Source organism: Leucopleurus acutus, assembly GCF_964270905.1.
Source record: "Leucopleurus acutus genome assembly, chromosome: 9".
Classification (NCBI taxonomy): Eukaryota; Metazoa; Chordata; class Mammalia; order Artiodactyla; family Delphinidae; genus Leucopleurus; species Leucopleurus acutus.
Window position 1 is genome coordinate 97,584,322 of NC_139144.1, and position 7,181 is coordinate 97,591,502.

Here is a 7,181-nt window from a genome sequence, read left to right on the forward strand (position 1 = left end):
TAAACTCCAGATTCAGAGATCAGTCCCAGAATAAGTGGGCAGTGAGTAAAGACCATTATAGTTCATGTCTACACAAGTGCCAGGGGCTTCCCTGGTGGCGCAGTGGTTAAGAATCCGCCTGCCACTCCCTGACTTCAGACTATACTACAAAGTTACAGTAATCAAGACAGTATGGTACTGGCACAAAAACAGAAAGATAGATCAATGGAACAGGATAGAAAGCCCAGAGATAAACCCACGCACATATGGTCACCTTATCTTTGATAAAGGAGGCAGGAATGTACAGTGGAGAAAGGACAGCCTCTTCAATAAGTGGTGCTGGGAAAACTGGACACGTACATGTAAAAGTATGAGATTAGATCACTCCCTAACACCATACACAAAAATAAGCTCAAAATGGATTAAAGACCTAAATGTAAGGCCAGAAACTATCAAACTCTTAGAGGAAAACATAGGCAGAACACTCTATGACATAAATCACAGCAAGATCCTTTTTGACCCACCTCCTAGAGAAATGGAAATAAAAACAAAAATAAACAAATGGGACCTAATGAAACTTCAGAACTTTTGCACAGCAAAGGAAACCATAAACAAGACCAAAAGACAACCCTCAGAATGGGAGAAAATATTTGCAAGTGAAGCAACTGACAAAGGATTAATCTCCAAAATTTACAAGCAGCTCATGCAGCTCAATATCAAAAAAACAAACAACCCAATCCAAAAATGGGCAGAAGACCTAAATAGACAATTCTCCAAAGAAGATATACAGATTGTCAACAAACACATGAAAGGATGCTCAACATCATTAATCATTAGAGGAATGCAAATCAAACCTACAATGAGATATCATCTCACACCAGTCAGAATGGCCATCATCAAAAAATCTAGAAACAATAAATGCTGGAGAGGGTGTGGAGAAAAGGGAACACTCTTGCACTGCTGGTGGGAATGTGAATTGGTACAGCCACTATGGAGAACAGTACGGAGGTTCCTTAAAAAACTACAAATAGAACTACCATATGACCCAGCAATCCCACTACTGGGCACATACCCTGAGAAAACCATAATTCAAAAAGAGTTATGTACCAAAATGTTCATTGCAGCTCTATTTACAATAGCCCGGAGGGAAACAACCTAAGTGTCCATCATCGGATGAATGGATAAAGATGATGTGGCACATATATACAATGGAATATTACTCAGCCATAAAAAGAAACGAAATTGAGCTATTTGTAATGAGGTGGATAGACCTAGAGTCTGTCATACAGAGTGAAGTAAGTCAGAAAGAAAAAGACAAATACCGTATGCTAACACATATATATGGAATTTAAGAAAAAAAAATGTCATGAAGAACCTAGGGGTAAGACAGGAATAAAGACACAGACCTACTAGAGAATGGACTTGAGGATATGGGGAGCGGGAAGGGTAAGCTGTGATAAAGTGAGAGAGAGGCATGGACATATATGCACTACCAAACGTAAGGTAGATAGCTAGTGGGAAGCAGCCGCATAGCACAGGGAGATCAGCTTGGTGCTTTGTGACCGCCTGGAGGGGTGCGATAGGGAGGGTGGGAGGGAGGGAGACGCAACAGGGAAGAGATATGGGAACATATGTATAACTGATTCAGTTTGTTGTAAAGCAGAAACTAACACACCCCATTGTAAAGCAGTTATACTCCAATAAAGATGTTAAAAAAAAATATCCGCCTGCCAATGCAGGGGACACGGGTTCGAGCCCTGGTCCGGGAAGATCCCACATGCCACGGAGCAGCTAAGCCCGTGCGCCACAACTACTAAAGCCCGCGTGCCTAGAGCCCGTGCTCCGCAACAAGAGAAGCCACCGCAATGAGAATCCCGCACGCCGCAATGAGGAGTAGTCCCCGCTCGCCGCAACTAGAGAAAGCCTGTGCGCAGCAACAAAGACCCAACACAGCCACACACACAAAAAAAGTGCCAGGATCTGAGGAACTGAACTGGTATGGGGGAGGTAACGTAGGGTAAGAGTGGGCAAATAGTTTGTAACAAGGAATTCTGTTAGCAATTATTAGAGATCTACGCATTGGGAATCTGGGACAGGTGGGGGCCAGCCCCTGGGTGCACTATATGAGGGAAGAAATCTAAGCAGCAGGCCTGGGGTGGAAGATGAGGACACCCACTCCCTGGGAATACCAAGAGCTCAGCATTAGCAAGAGCAAGGCTGGCAAGAGCAAGGCTGGCAACAGTCAGGACTGGTCTCAGAGTTTGGAGCAGAGAATACTTACGGGGGTCCTTCGATAATAAAAATACAACAATAATAATTAACTCTCCAGCGCTTACTGTGTGCCAGGCTCTTATTATAAGCTCTCCTCATACTGACTGAATCATTTGGTCCTTAGAGACAACCCTAGGCTTATATCAGTCTTTTGCAGATGAGGAAACTGAAACCCAAAGCAGTGAAGTGACTTGCCCAGGTTCACACTGCTGGTTAGTAGCAGGGTCAGGATTCGCAGGGAGCGGGCTGGCTTCAGAGTCTGCCTTCTTCCTTGGGCCACAGTTCTAGTGTTAGAAGGGAGAGGAGGTTTCCTAGAGGGTGGAGAATCCATTCAACAACCCACATTCCCAGGGTCTGGAGCTTTTTACTGCTAATCCCTGTTCTTTACACCGCTGTACTCTCCATCGCCGCCATTAATTAGTGTATTCACAGTCACTGTATTAGTCCTGTGACAAAGGGTGGTGGCTTTTCTTAGTCTACTGGATTCTCTGTTATGGAGGCAGAGCAATGCGGGGTGGGCCCAGGGCTCTGAGAAGGCTGGGTTTGAGGCTGACCCCACTCTGTGTGCCTTTGGCTGTTACTTAAATTCTCCAAGCCCCAGTTTTTTCATCTGTTGCTTTAGACTAGTATTGTGTGTGAGGAGTCCATGTACAGGCTTTGGAATCACACACTTTGAATCCTGACTTGGCCTCTTATTAGCTGTGTGCTGTTGGGAAAATGATGGACTTTTCTGTTTCTCTGTTTCCCCACGTATAATATTGGGATAATAGCAATCATACCTGTGCCAGAGAGCTGTTCTGAGGATTTAATAGAATATTAGCCCCGATACCTGAGGCTCAGTCAGTGTTCTCTATATGCCAATTTATAGGGTTATGGAGAGGGTGCAAAGTGCTCATTCTGTGCAGTGGTGAGTACAGTACATGGCACAGAGTGAGTCCTCACTAGACCTCATATGTTATTATCTCCTTGTTTATCCTAATGCTTTTACCACAGAACAACAGCAGTGCACGGCCCTCATTCTTTTCCTTGAGGACTGCACCTCTGCGTGTTCTCAGGGGATGTATCTCTTGAATGTAGACGGCCTGTAGGTAGGATTGAATCTAAAATTCAGTCTTGTTACTGATTCCAGAATACAGAGAGATATTTTTGTCTTTGACTGCTGGCCGCAGGGCAACATCTTCCCAGCTCCTTTCTGTGGTCTCACCTGGAGCGCTCTCCTGCCCTTTGTCGCTCTCTGAAGGCTTTGCAGCAGGGCCCTTAGCCCTCCAGAAGAGCCCTCACAAGGCGTGGCTCTGTGGCTTCAGGAGTGATGGCTGGCAAGTCTGCTACCTCCACTTGCTTTTGGCTAGATGACCCCTTGTAAGCTTGCTTCATGAATCTTACCACATACCCTACCTCACCCTCAAGCTCCTGGCAGGAAAAAGCACTTCTGTTTTAGCTGGAGTTTTATTTTTATCAAAGTTAAAAAATAATTATGTAAGACTGAAAACAGTATTTCCTCTACTCTGCCCCTGTCTGCCTCTGACTTCTGCTCCTCAGTATCTTAGTCTATTATTGGTTGATATTTTTTTTCTTTTTTTTTTTAGTTTTACGTATTTCTCAACTTTCTATTGTGGAAGATGGGAATTTGGCTTTCTTACACTCCTCCCCAACACAAACACACACAAGACAAACACACATACTTCCTTTCCCCATAGAATAATTACATCATTATCTTGGTATAGAACAATATTCACTGTATCCATTATTGTACTTATGTGTAGAGTATTCATGGATGAGCCGTAGATGACACTATTATCACCAATTGTTAAATTTCCTTTCTTGTAAAACTTTCATTTCCCCTAGCGTTAATAATTACCTCATTTTTGTTTGTTTGCTTAGCTTTCTATGTAGCTATTAGTACTTCACCCCAGAGCACTGAGCCAATAGTGTAAAGCTCTGAGTACATTTAAACATATCAGCAATATGTCAGGTTCACCATTGTCATGGAGACGTCCCCCCTGGAGTGGAAAACTACTGCTCCAGCGTGGCTGGTTGGTCTTTGCTCACTGTATGTACATCTGTCTTCCTCGCATTGATGGCCCTTTATGCACATCCTGGAGATTACCTTCACTTTCTCTGGGGTCCCTGTTTCCTGGATGCCCGATTTTTCTCGCTCTCATTTATGCCCTTATTTGTTGGAAAATATCCCCCTAGAAACTTCCTTAATAAAAGGAATATGAGAAAATAAAGTTGTTGTTCTCTTTAACATCTGTTAATGTCTATCTGTCTACACAATGGATTCATACTTCGGATGGGTATAAGATTTTGTGCTGAAAATCATTATTCCTCAGAATTGTGAAGGATCATTCTGTTGTTTCTGGCCTCCAGTGTTGCTTTTGAGAAGTCCAGTCCCATTCTGAATCTCAACCCTTTTCATATAACCTATTTCCGTCTTTCTCTCTGAAAACATTTTGTGTCCTCTGTTTGTCCAGAATAACCTGACATATCATGGCACTGTGCCTGTGGGTGGGTCATTTTAAAATTGAATCATGAGTACTTCAGTGGGTTCAGTCTTGAAACTCAAGGCTTTCGCTTCTAGGAATACTCATTTATTATGTGTTAGATAATATTCTTCACTTTCTTTGTTCTTTCTTTTTGGAACTTCTGTTCAGGACCCTCTGGACCACTCCTCTTTCTTTTTTTTCAGGTATGATTTTTCTCTAGTTTTTCCTGTATGTCTTTCTCTTTACTTGTATAAGGGAGATTTTCTTGAATATCTTCCTAAACTCTCATTGAATTTTTCATTTCTACTGTCAAAGTTCTGATTTTAAAGAGCATTTTATTCTCTGTTGTTTCTTTTTCTTGTGTGATATGATGTTCTATTTGTTTTCACTTGATAGATGGAATATCTTTTGTAATTTCTCTGGGGAGATGCATTATATATATTTTGTAATACTTTTCTTTCTCCTGAGAATTTTTTGTGTGCATATTTTCTCTAATGTTAGAGGTTTTTAAAATGACTGGTGCTTCCTAGCTTTCTGTCATATTTATGAGTCAATAAAGCTGTTTAGAAGCACAATATGTACAGACAATTCTTGCTGATTGGTAGGCTTCAGCAATTGAGTGGTGCCTCCGCTACTTCGACAGGGGACCTCTCAATGTCACGATCATAAATTTCTTCTACTGACTTGTCAGTATACTCAGAAAGCAATTCACATATCTCTAGCTGGTAGGGTATAAGTCTGGCTGCCAACATCTCGGGTGAAAGGGGTTTGAGGGTGAAATGGGGAAGAAGCCTCACTCAGTGTCTGTAAACTACCCCTGTTCTCGGATGTGTATGGAGTCCCTGAGTACAGAGTTCCTCTAGTTCAACCTCTTCATCTTCACCTGGGGTAGAGTAGGGGCAGCTCACTGACTGTATGGATCTCACTGCTTTTGTGCAGACTTTTTAACCAGACCTTATTTCTTCAGCTTTCAAATCCAGACTCTTCCCCATTCCAGAGACTTTCTAGTAATCTGCAGCATAAATCTAGCCTTTAAGAGCTACTATATTTCCAGCTTGGTTTCTGTTTCCCTTGAACCGCTAAGTTGGTTACCCATCAATTTGTTTTGCAAAGACTAAAATTGTGTTGCTCTCATCACCGCTCCTGTTTTCTTGATCCCCTTGAAGATTTACACCTTTTGTAATTCCTTAATTGTCATTTTAGTGAGGTATGAGAGGAAGAAGAGGTAAATCTCATGCATAAATGGAAGTTTCTTGAGAAGCACTTTCACCATCTTCTGCAGGGCATGTGTGGTTACCAAGCATGGAAGATAGTTTTGTTTTTGTTTTTTTCATTTATTTTCCTTCCTGACAGCAGCCAGATTTGGTTTTAGGATTTAACTCCTTCATAGTCAGATGAAACAATAACCACTGGTCCTGCTCTCTCCAGTCAGGGGCTGGGCATGTGGCCCATACTGAGCCAGACTGATTCTCTCCCTTAAGATTTCAATCTTCAGAAGATGTAAGACAAGTCTGAAGATATTTGCCATTCCTCCGTCCCATCCATGGCATCCTAACTAGATTTCTTCTTCTATTAGACAATTTCTGGTTTTCTTGCCTTCTAGATTTCAGAAATGACTGCTGACTTTAAAAAATGCACAATGTGAGAGTTTCTAGTTAAGTTTTATTTGGGGCAAAATGAGTAATATAGCCTGGGAGACAGCATTTCAGATAGCTCTGAACAACTGCTCCAAAGAGGTGGGGGGAAGGTCAGTATGTATTTGTGATTTTGGTGAAGGGGGAATGCACGCAAGCAAGCACATATTTTTTGCAGAAGGTGTTTGCTGGTCATGAGGAGCAGTCATCACCATGAAAGATTTTAGCGCTTTTCTAGATACGAGGGGATGCAAGAATTGGGATCATAAAATGGGCCCCAGAAAATATCACTCTGAAGACCTGTTCTGCCAGTTTTTCCCAGAGGCGCCTCACTTCTGCTCTCCACCCTGAACTCCTTTCAGGGGTGTTGAAAATCAGCAGCTGCAGCAGCACATGATTTAATCCTTGTAGAGGTAGATGGCAAGTGCCCATTTGTAGTTGACACGACTTTTATTACTGTTGGTTTCAAATCTGATTCTGTGGGCTTCCAGTCAATTTTATTAGCTTCTGATAATGTTTCAGTAATTTCACACTAGATTTTGTCATTACTCTAAGGCTGTGTAAAAGTTGCCATAACTTTGATTTGGTGAGAAGCTGCTTCATTACCCAGCCCTGCACATTTCCAACTCACTAAATTTTCTCTAAATTCTTGCAAACTGACCAGTTCTTTCCTCAGTTCAGCTCTTTTAGGTAGCACCTCAATAATGTAGCTAGTAGCAGTCAGCTCATCTTTCAACATGCTTCTACAAAACACCTTTGCTTCATGTTATAATTTTGGTAAGGAATTTTTTTTTTTTTTTCCCGGTACGCG

The 7,181-nt window shown here is 42.1% G+C and overlaps 1 pseudogene across 1 annotated transcript in view; it reads right to left on the reverse strand.

The window, feature by feature from the left end:
- The window catches only part of LOC309966660, a 50,377-nt pseudogene extending 44,889 nt beyond the window's left edge, over nt 1–5,488 (reverse strand). The window contains exon 1 of the transcript in view: nt 5,372–5,488. The product of the transcript in view is annotated as an uncharacterized misc_RNA (transcript). The remainder of the gene's footprint in view (nt 1–5,371) is intronic.
- Between the last annotated feature and the right edge of the window lie 1,693 nt (nt 5,489–7,181).